The sequence below is a fragment of the Varanus komodoensis genome, unplaced genomic scaffold (genome assembly GCF_004798865.1).
Source record: "Varanus komodoensis strain SLA01 unplaced genomic scaffold, ASM479886v1 scaffold5, whole genome shotgun sequence".
Taxonomy (NCBI): domain Eukaryota; kingdom Metazoa; phylum Chordata; class Lepidosauria; order Squamata; family Varanidae; genus Varanus; species Varanus komodoensis.
The window spans coordinates 51,209,511-51,222,221 of NW_025336087.1; positions in this window are offsets into that span (position 1 = coordinate 51,209,511).

Here is a 12,711-nt window from a genome sequence, read left to right on the forward strand (position 1 = left end):
GATTTCAAGGTGCGGCTGGGCATATATGGACGTAAGCGCTCCTTCAGGTAACCAGGACCCAAGCCATTTAGGGCTTTATAGGTCATAACCAACATCTTGAATTGGGCCCGGACTTCAATGGGAAGCCAGTGAAGCTGACGGAGGACTGGAGTCATGTGAACATAATGCCCCGTCCCCGTCAGCAACCTGGCAGCTCTATTTTGAACCAATTGAAGTATCCGGACCGTCTTCAAGGGAAGCCCCACGTAAAGTGCGTTACAGAAGTCAAGGCGGGAAGTTCCCAGCGCATGTGTCACCATCACCAGGCAGTCGTACTCCAGGTAAGGGCGCAGCTGATTAATCAGCCGAAGCTGAAGGAAAGCGCTCCTCACCACCGCTGTCACCTGAGCTTCCAATGAAAGCTCCGGGTCGAGGAGTACTCCTAAGCTGCGGACCTTGTCCCTAAGAGGGAGTGCAACCCCATTCAGGACCAGGTCAAATCCACCCTCTCCGAAGCCCAATCCTCCAACCAACAGGACCTCCGTCTTGTCTGGATTGAGCTTCAGTTTATTGGCCCTCATCCAGCCCATTACCTCGGCCAGGCACCGGTTCAGCACAGCCACTGCCTCACCTGGATTAGTGGAAAACGAGAGGTAGAGCTGGGTATCATCAGCGTACTGATAATTCCTCAGCCCACACCTCCTGATGACCTCTCCCAGCGGTTTCATATAGATGTTAAACAGCAAAGGGGACAAAATGAAGCCCTGTGGTACTCCATGGCATAGCTGCCATGGCGCAGAGCCATAGTCCCCCAGCACTACCTTCTGGAATCGGCTGTTGAGATAGGAGCGGAACCACTGCAAAGCAGTGCCTCCGACCCCCAATCCCGCTAGCCTATCCAGAAGGATACCATGGTCGATGGTATCGAAAGCCACTGAGAGGGCCAGAAGAACCAACAGGGACTCACTCCCCCTGTCCTTCTCCCTGCACAGGTCATCGTACAGGGCGACCAAGGCAGATTCAGTACCGTACCCGGGTCTGAAGCTGGACTGAAATGGGTCCAGATAATCAGTTTCATCCAAGAGTGCTTGGAGTTGTCCCGCCACCACCCGCTCTAACACCTTGCCCAGAAACGGGATGTTGGTCACAGGTCTATAGTTAGTGGCCATCTCTGGATCCAGTGACGCTTTCTTCAGGACCAGTCAGACTACCGCCTCCTTTAAAGGGGCAGGCACCTGACCCTCCCTCAGAGAAGCGTTAACCACTTCCAAGATCCAGGTCCCAATCCCGTGCTTGGAATTATTTATTAACCAAGACGGGCAAGGGTCCAATAGGCAAGTGGTGGGATGTACTCGTCCAAGCACCTTGTCCACATCATCGGGCCGCAATAACTGAAATTCATCCAATAATTCTGGACCAGACGGCAGCATTGGCGTCTCCCCAGAAACCTCTGATTCATTAGTGGTGTCCAGCTCGAGACGAATCTGAGTGATTTTCTCCCTGAAATGCCTGGCAAAGTTGTCACAGCGGGCCTTTGAGGGTGGAACCAGATTTTCCTTAGGACCCGGACGAATCAGGCCTTGCACCACTCGAAAAAGCTCCGCCGGACGGCATTGTGAGGAGGCAATGGAAGCGGAAAAAAACCTCTTTTTCGCCACCTTCACCGCCACAGCATAGGCCCGATAGTGGGCTCTCAAGTGTGTTCTGGGTCACAGTTTCTGTCAAGGACCCCACAGAGAGCTCCTTCTTGCTTTCTTGCTGGTCTCTTTTGGCTTTTTGTCAGCTGGAGAAGCCAGAGACAGAAATTGAGCCCTTCTGCATGCAAAGCAGGTGCTACACTCCCTGCCAGAACTAAAGCCCGAGACCCTGATCAATCTACAGTAACAAGCAGCTAGTCACACAACACTTGGGACATCTTTTGTGGTGGTCCATTCCCACTCTCACCAAAGATTAAACCGGCCAGTTTCACAGGGCTCAAACACACTTAGTACTGGACCTTGGAAGTGAATTGACATGCAAGCCCACAGAGACTTCAGCAGCAAAATGCAGGCTGCTCAGATGCATGTCTCTGTCTTAGTGGCTTGAAGAAATTCTATTTTAAAATTGTGAGGAGGCCAAGCAGTTCACAAATATTATGCATTTAGTGGTAGAGATACTTTTAAGATACAGTAAGAGAATGGAATACTTGAATGAGATTTTGTGCTGAAAACAAAGGAATGGGCACCATTGCATTTCGACACAGTGCTGAGAGAGCATGTTTACAAACAGGTGATCCACTATTTCCTACTTCCGTATGCTTTGGCCTATATAGCATTTACAATTAACAGAGGAACCTGCTGGGCTAGTGGGGCTCCACAGCCTTCCCCATTAGACAACTTGTTCTGCAAGCATTACTGGACCACTTTGTAAACTTAAGATCTACAAGCAGCTGTACAAATAGCAAATAGTATGGAACTTGGTTTCTGCTAGTTGCAGAATGACAGTGCCGGACACAACTCTTTATCCTTCCTAAGACCACTGGACACTGTCTAGACACCCACAGGGAAATTTGGAAAAGCGTTGAGACTCAGAAGCTGATGCTCTGAATCCGGAGCACCTCTCCTCCACTTCTTGCAGCTGCTGCATTTTTTCCTGCAACTGCCATGGATCCAAGATTGCACCTTTGGGATGGCACTGGGGAGAGGGAAGGGAAGGTTGCCACTCCATCCAGTTATGAGGAAGCCCAGCAGCTTCTCATCCTGCCCTTACCACAAGCAGGACTGAAACACTCAGGTGGCTGAAATTGGCCACTGAAGGAGCTGGAGGGCGAGGGAAGCATGGAAGCCATGTTCTCAACACTCTCCCGACCTTCCATTTTATGCCCATAATCCTTAGACTTTGGCTGGAGCTGCAATGTATACACATTTGTAGCAAATATAATGAACTGGAGCAAGTCTGTTCAATATTTATTTCCAGCTTCCTATTCCTTTATTAAGGGAGAACTTAATCCTATCCCTAATTACAAGCTCAGAGCAGTAAGCTTGTAACTGGCAATAAGCCTGCAACTTACTGCCAGTTTAGCAAACAACTGAGTACCTCCGAGAAAGCCAATAACACTGTATAAACTGGAAGTGCAAGCTGCACAAATTATCATCATGTAAAGATGACCCTGAACAGACAACATAAAAGTAACTGCTTGTATTTTGCAGCATGCCACTTAGAATGCAAAGAGGGACATGATACTGCTCCTTTGGGTAGCTCTCATTCTGCATTGCTGGTGGATTTGGTGAAAAAGCCATGTAACAACAAGGTTTCTGTGAATGCTAACCAGGTGGCTGCTAACCCCATCTTGATCAGCAACCCAGATCTCCCCCCGCTGCTCCCCCCATGCCTGCAAATATAAACACCCAAAAGGCTCAAAAACCCTGTAAAAATAAATACATTGTGCACGAGGCAAGAACTGAGCTACATCAGTGACACCCATCATTCATGCTATACTTTTAGTCTTTAAGCCCCTTCAAACATGGACTCAGATAATGCATGGACCCCAAGGAGACACTACAGCATTTTCTGTGGGGCCTTACCTGTGCATTTGATACACTTTCCATGGGGTGGCCATCTTAGCCAACTGCAGCAAGAACAACATCACAAACTTACAGCACCTTCAGATTAACACAATTGTTATAAGCATTAGCTTTTGTGGACTCCACTTTGCAGTCTCCAAAAGCTTACGGACTGTAGTTCACAAACACTTATGCCATAATAATTGTGGTTGTTTGCAAGGTGTCACAAGACTCTTTGTTGTTTTTACATGGTAAACCTTTTTGTGGAATTATTATTTTGTTTATGATTTAGCACAGATACCATACCATCTCATAAATGTGTGAGTTTGGATAAACAAACATAGAAACTCATTTTTGAAAAGAGGCGTTTTCCAAGTTTCTGGATTAATTCTTAATGTTTCCAAAAGGTGCCATCTCATTTTTGCATCTGGATTAATGTGAAAAGATGGGCCGGGGCTCAGAGAGGGCCAGCATAGTTCGGACCCTCTTCATGGCAATGCCCTGAATCAGCTCATGTCCTCTGGTTTAGGCGAGGCCACGCTTTGTCCCAACCACAGCAGTGCTCTGGGCGCAAGCCCTTGCTTTTAAGCCCAGGAGTGAAGGGCAGCTATAGACCTCTACAGAGAAAGTAACAGTGGACATTCAGGGACTCAGTTCACTACTATGGGAGACTTTTCTGCCACAGGCAGCATGTTATTTTTAAGAGACAATAAGCACAGAGATTATAATGGTAAAGTAGTTACAGAGTACAATAATTTCTATGTTTCTATGCACTCCAATGGAGCACAGCTCAAGGAGCCAAGGTTCAATTTGGGTGCCAGGAAGTACTTCCTGACAGTTAGGACCCTGAAGGTGTGGCATGGGCTTCCACAGGAGGTCGCTGAGGCCCCATCAGTGCGGGTGTTCAAGGATAGGCTGGACGAGCACATGGTGGGCATGTTGTGAGCGGAGCCGGCTGGATCTGGGGGTCAGACTAGATGGCCTGGGAGGCTCCTTCTGACTCACTCAGTTTCTATTACATGTGTCTGCTGTCAGGAACCCCCTGAAGATACGATGGCAGTCAAACTCCTGGCCAGGAGACAGCAATCTGGTCTGCATCAAGAGTCACTCTTGGGAAAAGTCCCCACCTTGATATAGATTGTTTGCAGTTACCATGATCAATCTGATCTACATGTAGCTTATTGAGGAATAATCTTTTAGAAACGGCTGCATGTGCATCATGGATCTTGCTTGTTGTGATGGTGACCGTGAAAGCAAGGTCCTTCCTGCTCTCTTCAGCAGTGAGCTAGAGATCACTTGAGGTCATGTGCATGACAGATGCCAGTGTCAGCTGCAGCAGACAAGGCCTGTAGCAAAGAGGGAGCAGAGCTTTCCAGGGATGTGCTGTGATCATACCGTAGTCATGACAGCAGGTAAAAGTACAGTTTGCACTACTAGCTTAAGCTGACCTAGGTATGCATCCTGTTTTTTTAAAGACTCATTCCTGGTACCTGAACTCCGGCTACCTCTGCAAAATGATACCGTGTTTCAGTAAAACTCCTCTGAACCTGCAAAGGTCACACGTAGTAGGGAGATAAGCCCTTAATGCTGGCATTATGGACAGGGAGCTGAAAGACACACGTACGCAGCACGCTTCCCCCTCCGCAGCTGCCCGTGCTGCCGCCACAACTTGGCGACCCAGGGAAATGCTGGCCTGTGATCGCTGGAAGAATTTCTGTGGGAAGTGATTGCCTGCTTCTGGAAAATGCCTCCTGTTCTGGCACAGTGTGTGTCCATGTGCATTAGAGCAGTGGGGTGCCTGGAGAAAAGGCTTTAAAGGACAGAAGAGGAAGACAATGCAGAGAATAAGGAGGACTGGGATAAGATAGGCAAACATTTCCATTTGAAAAATCCCTAGTGGGTTTGTCAATGCGACCACGGGACAGTGTCACTACATAGCAGTAGGTACACGGGGAGCCCAGGCAACGGGCTTAAGAAGTGATAGGGCCTCCCTTCCCTCCCACTTCTGCAATCTGTTCCAAAGTTCTGTTCTTTTCTCTTTCAAGGAGGAAAGCAGCAAGAGATAGCAGGGACCTTGGCATCCAAGGCAGACTTCCTTTGGAAACATTAATCAGAGGTTTTCAGGAAGGAGTGCAAGGCTGAGCATGCTTCTTGCCAGCCTTTGGAAAGGAGACAGCAGGACTGGATGCCCCCTCCTTCCCTCATCTCAGCAGCAAAGGGAACCCTTGCAACCCAGGATTTCTTCCTCCCACCTTCCAGGATGCAAATATGTAACAAAGACACATTACAGAAATCATAAAAAGCAGTGTTAGGGCACAATGTTCCCTGGTGCCTGTCCCACCGGGCCGTGGGTGGTAGGGGCAGGGCTGACCCAAGACCCCTGGCTGCCAGAATGGAAGGGTAAGCGGCCCCCTCCACCCAGTCCATGTCCTGAAAGTAACTGGACGGGCAGCTGCAATATCAGCAATGGGAGAGCGTCCTCCAGGGCTTATGGGGCTCAGGCCAGGCTGCACAGCACGCCTACTCTGCCCTCCCTAGCTTGCCACCTCCACCTGAGGTGGCCACCTCACTCTTCCTCATGGTACAGTTGGCCTTGTAAACGTTAAGGGCCATCCTTCTCGCTCAAGGGCCTTCCTTCTTGCCCAAGGCGGAGGCTCCAAGGTGCCTCCAGAGGTCAACACCCCTTATTCTTGTCTACTGGCTATGTTAGCTGAGGCTCATGGGAGTTGTAGTCTGATCCAGCAGGACCCAAGCTGCGGGAGGCTGTCACTGAGATTTCATTATATAGTTTCTGGCGGAGACGGAACAGTGACAGCTTTGAACAGCACATGTATCAGAATAGACAGAAGGTAGATCTCCAGGGCTTTTGGGCTTCAGTCCCCAGAAACCTCTGCCGGCATGCATAATAGTAAGGAATGTTTGAAATGGAAGGTCAAAATGTCTGGAGATCTACTTTCTGCCCAGCTTTGACATAAGTCATATGGGGTATTGAATGCATTTTCAAGGGCGGATGAGGGTTTCCCCTTTGTGCTGCATGTGAGGTGGTTTCTTTTATTTTGCATTGTTGCCTCTGATGTGCTGCAGCCCTTTGTGGCTTATCAAGCCCCTTTGCCTGCAACAGCTCCTTAATGGATCCTGCTCACCCATTTGTTTCTCCAGGGCCAGGCCTTTCAGTATGAGTAAAACTGTAGTTTAATTCTTGATGTTGGCTAACTAGGAGCAACAGTCCCAGTGCTGCAAAATATGTTCCTATCTCACAAATCCTTGCCAAATCACAAAGAGACTCCAGAATATATTGGGAGTACTGGAAGATTCAGAAGCTATAACAGCTGCTATTATTAAGCCATTTCTCATTATTTATTGGCTAATTAACCTTCTGAAAATAGAAACATTCCTGCTCAGTGAAAAAACTATTCTCCATTCATTGCAATGACTGAGAAATCCTCTTTTGGGAACATGACTGCCTTCATTAAAAAATATATAACTAGCATTTGATTGTAGCAGAGAAAACGTAGGTAATATTACCTGGAGATTTCAACAAGGGCAAGCATGTTGACTCCTACCAAAGCTACTTATTCATGAGGTTCCCACACAGTGTGACAAGCGTTGTGGGCCCTTTAGGTAACAACCAACTCACCATGAATTATTTCCAGGGTGGGTTAACAGGGCATGCAAATATGCCCACTTCCAGCAACATGGGAAGCAATCTCAAGGGCTCAGCTACAGGTGAAGGAATTATCTGGAAGATACTTTTGGCCAACTTCATTAAGGGACGGTTTTTCTACCTGAGGCATTCCTTGTGCACGCCTTATTCCTGGCTCACGGTTGTTTAAGGGCTATTTCAATGATGTTGTGACCCTCTATACCTTCACTTTCGTGTCTTGGCAGCACTTTTGGTGAGCTTTTCTGGAGCAGGGCAATGTTCTTTCCAATTGTGAACAAAGTGATTGTCTCTGTGTCTATGTGCTATTCTGCTATACTGTGGTGCCACCCAGAGGTTACGTAGCAGAAACACAGGAATGGAAACACATTGACACAGTTCATTCCACAATCAGCTCTATCAACTTACAGGAACTCCAGTCTTATGCAGACATACTTATAAGTACATACTATTATACATTGTGGTACTTGCTTCTGAGGAGTAATACATACAGTTGAACTATATGCATATTTATTAATTAGATTTATTACTAGTTTTTCTGCATGAAGATCACACAGTTTGTACATTTTATCCTCACAACAAAATTAAGGTTAGACTAAGACAATGTATCTGGCCCATGGTCACTTTGCGCCTAAACAGGAATTTGAACCTAGATGGTTCCACTCCTCGGCTGACATCTGATCGCAAAGAGGCAAAGAAGGGGAAACATGATAGAGGCGTTTAAAATAATGCGTGATGTGGATGAAGTGGAGGGATTTTGTTCCCTCTTCCATAGCACTCAAACCCAGGGTCATCCCATGAAGCTGATTGATGGGAGGTTAGAATGGATAAAACTACTTCTTCACACAAGAGAGAGTAAAACTATGGAATTTGCTGCCATGGGAAGCAGTAATGGCCGCCAGTTTGGATGGCTCTAGAAGAGGATTGGGCAGTCATGGAGGAGCTGGTTATCAGTGGCTGCTGGCCTTGCTAGCTGGCCGCCACCTCCTTTACCAGAGGCAGCTTGCCTGCATACATCCATTGCTGGGAATTGGCAGCGGTCCTGTATCCATGCTGCTGATGGATCTTTGGGCAGCTGGTTTGCCACCACATGCATGGAGTGTGCAACTGGAACGACCTTTGGTTAACCCAATATGGCTTTTCTTCTGTTGTCACTACCCTACATTGGCTCTTAGTGTGAGGTTCTTAGTGATGGGAGGAGGGAACAGAGGTGTTTTCTATATCATATTTCTATAATCATACATTTTCCCTTTGTAGAGTTGTATAGTTCAGCCTTGGCAAATGCAAGGGCAAATGCTACCCTCATCATGTGAAATGACCCCAAGAATCCAGAGATTTCGAAGGCAGGGTGTTTAAGTGCTGATGTGTGACAAAGACAGAAAATACAGGACAGTAACTGAGTCAATACTACTTCAAGAGTCAGTTCTGCCTTAACTTTTTTAAGTTCACGGTGTGAGTCCAAAATATATACATCCATTGTATATATGCAGGAATCAAGCCTGTACGACTCCATTCAGCTATAATTTCCTGTATTTTTACTCATGATTGTCACTTCTGGAAACATCTTTGTGAACAGCTACAGAACAGAACCATTTATGAACTGGCCCACAACACTTTATGTGGGGTATTATTTTGTGCTTTGGACAAAAACAAGGGAGGACTTGGAAGTCACAGCACATATGAAAGCATGGAAAAGTCATGCAACATCGAGATTTTGGACTGGATTGCATCTTTTGCGATTAAACGTATAGACAGAAGAGACGTTACTTTAAATAGGTGTCTCCAGCTCTAAGACAGTGTGGCTGTCTGAAGGGGGGGGGGACAGCTTCATTTCCACTCCAGAGTAGGCATAATGTCCTTGATCTGGATCAGGATCCTAGTGCTGCAGATAGGGGAAGTTTTAAGGTATGAATCAAGCCCTCCGCTCTTCCTGCACAGTAAAAATGAAAAGATTGCACTTTCATTCTAACAGTAATGTCTGTTTTGATCCCGAAAATGCCTTTGGACTCCATACAAGTAGTGACCAATGGAAAGTCAACAGTGCTTGCAGGTACTCTGCCATCTTTTCCTGAAACAATCCTAATACACTGCTTGCTGTTTCCATTCCGTTTTCATATGTTGTCATGTTCACAAAACTGATTTTTTTCCATGCTTTGAAGATGGTTCCTAATGCCAAAGGGTACTTTCAGTCCACTAACCTGAAATGCCTTAAAGCTGATCAGTTCAAACCTTAAAGTTAATTATCACGTACCTAGTATTTTTAGATTCTTCAAGGTAGTCTACCTTCCCCACAAATCCTAGTCTGGACATCTGAATATGGTTTGATGTAAAATATTTTCTGTTGGCATTCCATGGACTGTCAGGCACCTTTCATTCCAGCATCCGTTCCCTGATAGAACCAGGTTTTATACAAATGCACCTGTACATATTTGTACAAATTAACAAATATGCAAATCTCCCCAAATGCAAATTCTGATGCCTTAATTCATCAAATTTAATTCCACATTCATACAAACATTTGAGCATGGAAAGTTAAAAGAACGAACAAAAGGAAAGTTTAAAATGAAAAAGTTGTGGATCTCCAACAGTCCAAGTATTAATTTATACATACTGCTTGTGGTCAAGGTCATCCTGAACTGATCTCTTGATTATCCTTTAATAGTGTCATTCATAAACCATATCTTCTTCTGTACAATGTGGCATTTTCATAACCAGAACTAAAGTTTTGGCTTCTCTAGGGCAAGAACAATTGTATGTTTTATTAAAATTCAGTTAAGAACCTGACACTATTTCAGGCACACCAACTTTCTGTGGCTGGATGTTCCTATGAGATGCAGAGAGCAAAGTTAATGATGATGCACACTTTGGATGATGCAATCTCTCCTCCCTTACTCACCCAGTTTCCAGAGCATTCCTTCTGCCCAATTGATTTATCATGCTTCTCAGCAACTTCCTCATCTTCCACCATCTGCAAGATCATTTGCTAAACGTCCAAAAGGAAACCAGTCATTTTCAATGCCAAAGTATTTTCTGAAAGGGCAACTTCCAATCCTTTAGAGTACCCAGAATCATTTACAGGCACATGGTTGTGCCAACAAAGGCAGAGCTGCCCATCTAATGCCCCTGCTCACCAAAAATGGGTGGGGGGGGCGAAAAAATGCCTTAGCACCATACTCATAAAGTGCTTATTAAGAAAATCCTTCATATAACTAACATTTTCTGCATTCCGTCTCTTTCCAGAGAAAGAAACTTGTTCTTCACTAAGAAGATTCCCTTGTGGTGACAGCCCAGATGAGCCTCAAGTAATTTTTCCTTTTATCACATACAAGCCGGTAGAGAGCTGTTGCACTGCCATGCCAAATGCAGGAGATATTATAGGAAAACCTACCACTTCTGGATTGCCTGAGAGAATATTACAAAAGTATATATTAACTAATGATGCTGAGGTTTCCTTATGCTCCCCCACCCTGCAACACACATGGACTTTTGCATAGTTCTGAGATCTTCTGGATGAATTGGACGAAGCAGAAAAGAGGTCAAGTAGTTTGAGAAGCAGTCCCATTCCACCGGGCAACGTTGTCACCTCTTCTGCCACATCTTCCTCTTTCCATCTGTAATTACTGGGGCAAGCAGAATCTGCAAAGGTGAGCTTTGTCATGTGAAATCTGCATCTGCCTCTCTCAGGTAGGATTCAGCCACACGTCTTCTGCTGCCCACTAACCTTGCAAGCAGCTCATGGTGTTGCCTCTTTTGACCTTATTGTTACGGTCATTTCTACTCTTCCTTATCCATGTTAGCTCCCCACCCTCTCCCTTGACAAAAAAAAAAAAAAAAAGATTGTTTCCTTGGCACACAAGTATGCTGTGTAAATTGTATCAGCCTTATCTCATTAGCATCTTCAGCATAACCTGAACACTTCTCTTGAGAAGCATACTTCCGATGATTTGCGGTTACACACTTTGTAATAACAGTTAGGATCCTGCAAAACACAAGCATTCAAGCCATAATTGCCTTTGCAGATGCATTCCTATAGCAGTGCATTTTGAGTTAACAACATTTTAACATGGCATTATATGTTAAGGGGAACCCAGAGTTTCCTTCTTCACTCTGTTTGGCATTCAGCCAGTAAAAGATATTCCTGCATATATCAAAACAAGTTAGATATAAATTTCAGAAATAAGCAGGGCTGCTGCACTAAGGTGGCTAGTGCATCAAGTACCCATTAATCCTAAATTGTCTGCAATTAATGAATGCCACAGAAGTCAATGATATTTATGAGTTTTCAAGTTGTTTTAGGAACTATCTATTCTATAAATAAACCACAATTAGAATAAAATGTGTTTAATTCAGTTCTCTTTATTCTTCTTGTAGCATGTCTTATAATTGAATGTTAAAACTGTACAAATGAAAATGTTTCTCTCTTAAATGCAAGCTAAAGCTTTAATTATAGGATCCCTCCAAAGCATTTTATAAAATTAACCATTAACTGTAATCGTAGACAAGAGAAGGCAGAAGTAGTAATTTTCTTTTTCAATAGCAAGGTCAAGTATTCCAAGTCAGATTCTATCGAAAGGGAACCATGTATATGCAGGAAATGTGTTTTCTTGGAAAAACAAAAGAATTTTCAAAGTTAATTCTAATATGAAACTTTTTGAGTATGAATAGCATTCATATGCAATCATCAAATATACAGCATATTATTTTGAGACAAAGACCTGTGTGTGCTTAATACAAAACGCCTGTGGCATGTATGCAAAAAAAGCAAGCAAACAAGAAGTCAAGGCAACCATATGTAACATATAAATGGTGACAGCAATTTACAAGCCATTCAGACAGATGTTCCTGCACTTAATTTTAAATTGGTCTGATTCCACTGAAGTTAATGGAATATAAACTGTTGTGAGCAAGCAGTGGAACTGTTAGAGCAGCCTTCCCCTACCTAATGCTCTCACATCCCATCAGTCCCAGTCAGTGGTCAGGAATGCTGGGAATTGTAGTTCAAAATATCTGAAAGGCACTACATTTTATAAAGGGTGAGCTATAGAGCCCGCGCACTTCGGTGTTTAGTCATGCCGGCCAGATGACCACGGAGACTGTCTGCGGACAAACGCTGGCTCCCTTGGCTACTTGCTCGGAGGCCTCAAAGTCGGGCTGCAGAGGGGTCGTTTGGGCACTGGGTCTCAAGTATAAGTCACCCTGTTCCAATGCCTGACTCTCACTGTGAGCTTCTGGCTCTTCCTCACATGTCAACGCCTGTTGAGTCATTAGGCACGACAGTTAGGAAACGGAGAAGAGCACCACCCCCTAGAGTCAGGCATGACTGGACGTAACATCAAAGGGAAACCTTTACCTTTTTATAGAGCCCCTAACCCAAACTTAATATATTGGCTGAGATCCAAAGGTCTGCTTTTGGTGTGCTTACAGGCATCAACATAACTTGGGGGTCATTCTTAGGGTTGTTCTAACCCTAACCCTTTGAACAGAACAGTGGATCTCTTTGCCAACAAATAAACTGCTTTGAAGAGTCCA